Below are 2,733 nucleotides of genomic sequence, written 5' to 3'. Positions count from 1 at the left end.
ATATATATATATATATATATATATATATAATACTAGGTAAGTAGGATCCAGGAATCCAAGTGTTGGAAATTAGTAAGCTTCGAGTATTTATGCAGTCTGTACAGATTACCAAAGTTGGACAATATATAATGAAACAAGTTACATATCTTCCCGCACAATAGATATGTAAAGGACGCAGCAAAATTGATCAAGACGCTTCCATAGTTTGGCATCTCACATAACATTGTTTCTTTGGCATCTCACATAACTTTGTTTCTTAGAAACCAACTCCTGCTATATTAGAAAAATCTTAAGAATGAATTGAAATATATATAAAGAACACAAAATGATTCGCAATATAAAATTTCAATCCTTATATGTTCAATAAATTTGTAAAACATTTTTAGAGTTTTCATTTGAGGTTCCTGGGTGAACATACACAATTAGTTCAAATTTTAAGGAAGCGCAGAAACTTTTGTACAAACGTGGCACGCACACCTAGAACAAGAATGTAAGTTTATCTGTACCCATACACGAATGTACGAAACACACATAAGTATTTTTCTAATAACCACAAAATCCAGTGGACTTCTACATAAAAATGAGTAAACACAATTTCAGGAAATCACTTCTAATCACTTTTGTGTAATAATTTAAACAAATTTAATACTTACGGAGCCACTCATATCTCGGGAACGCTGGAACTGTAATAGAGAATAAAACAAACGAGAACGGTATTAGCATTATGCTATCAAACACATCTTGTTACTCTTGAAATTCAGTAAAAAAAATGTCATCTATTTGAGCCTTTATAAACATCATTTTCATAATTCCACGAATTCATTTGCGAGAAATACTGCCAAACTTGACGTGTTAAAAATTTTGATATCTAAGACTAAATCGGATAAATATAGTATTAGGAAAAATAATGCTTAATCACATGTCAAAAATGACAGGGCTGTTTATTTAGAATTCTAATCAAACAAAACAGTCCTGGAATTGATAAGCAATAAAACCATCCTCATCACAATTAGTCTCTATATTTTTTCCACCATCGCCAGCGATGACAAAATGAAAACATTGTTAACATGTCAGGCAAAAATCTTTGGTGACACTTTTCTTTTTAGAGCTTCTCGGGTTTTCAGATCAAATCTAACCAATATCAAATTCTTCTTTCATCAGTTCAAGGAGTGATAATGTAAAGTACCAGTGAAGTACAGGGTTGATATAATTGATTAACCACCACCCTAGAATGGATTGTTGCCCTTGTTCTAAAATTTAAAATATATATTATCATTATCATGTCCAAAAAGGCAGTGAGCTGGGAGAATCGTAAGCACTCCAGGTTAAATGGTTAGTGACATTTCCTCCGTCTTTACATTCCGAATTCAACGTCCGCTGAGGTCGACCTTATCTTTCATCATTTCGGGGTTGATAAGATAAGTACCACTTCAGTATCGGGCTCGATAGCATCAACTTACCCCATCCTCCGAAGTTGCTGGCCTTGTGCCGAAATTTGAAAAGATATAACCATGTCCAAAGGTGATGAGTTGGCAGAAACTCTAAAGCATTAGAAGAAATTCTTTGTTCCAGGGTTTTACTTTCTGTGTACAAACCCTACCGAGGTCCTGCTTTTACATCATTTCGTGTACATTGAAGTACTGCAGTAAACAGTATTGACTTGCCACCCCGCTTAAAATACATGGCTTTGTGTTTCAATTAGAAACCATTATTAGTCATCTCCTTGACATGTATTAAGTTTTAAAACTTCCAGTGACAATAATTTAGACTTCGCCACTGAGAAGTAATTTCCATCGTAATAGCAAAAGAAAAAGTAGAACACGAAATACAACTTTTGTCAGAGTATCTTGTTAAATAGAGATAATTCTGAAAATATTTATTTATTTATTTAGTCAGTTATTTGTGCAACATCGGTGTCATTAATCCAAGGAACAGTATTTCTTTTTTATTTATATTTCAATTGTTATCTTACATAGAGTTAGCTAACAAAAATAATGGATAATTGCCTACAATATTCTTCATGTTTATATTGTATGTTGTTATTTTTTGGCAGACTTACATTATGTCTGTACACGTGTGAATACGATATTATATTTTAAGCATTTCTATGTATCTGTAACTAATATTCCTATGTTAGGAGTTTTCGTTTTCGTGTTTTTTTTTTTTTACTTCTTATCAATTACTCGAAAACAATTTGACAATTTCTGTCATCGACAAACATTTTTCAATACAATGATACATTTCTGAAGAGAAGGGAATTTTATATGATATTGCAAGAGTGGATGTAAGAATAGAAGACGTTGAAATTATATATGATTAAATGTAAAAACCATTTCTCAGATATTTTTAAATCAAAAATACAGCTCTGTAATTGAGATATGCTGCAGCTTATCTTATGTAATCACAATAATACAGGCTTAGGTCTCTCTCTCTCTCTCTCGCTCTCTCTCTCTCTTTCTCTCTCTCACTCTCTCTTTCTCTCTTTCTCGCTCTCTTCCTCTATTCCTCCATCTCTCTCCTTCCGACAATAGTCATCTCAAGCGCTAGGTGAAAAATTCTTCCGTGTAATAACGTACGTATTCTACTTTATTTTATTCTATTCTGTTTCATTCCATTTCCTTGGAAAATTTGAGAACTTTCTTTCTGTATATAAACTACAGAATAGTTTCTTTCATTGCTTCTCAATAACATTACAATTGACAATATATATATATATATATATATATATATATA

At 32.1% G+C, this 2,733-nt stretch overlaps 1 pseudogene; it reads right to left on the bottom strand.

Annotated features, from left to right (window-relative positions):
- The window catches only part of LOC106869773 (S-crystallin 1-like), a 10,969-nt pseudogene that overhangs the window by 2,228 nt on the left and 6,008 nt on the right, over positions 1–2,733 (bottom strand).

The sequence above is a fragment of the Octopus bimaculoides genome, chromosome 5 (genome assembly GCF_001194135.2).
Source record: "Octopus bimaculoides isolate UCB-OBI-ISO-001 chromosome 5, ASM119413v2, whole genome shotgun sequence".
NCBI classification, from domain to species: domain Eukaryota; kingdom Metazoa; phylum Mollusca; class Cephalopoda; order Octopoda; family Octopodidae; genus Octopus; species Octopus bimaculoides.
This window is presented reverse-complemented; position numbering and strand designations above follow the sequence as displayed.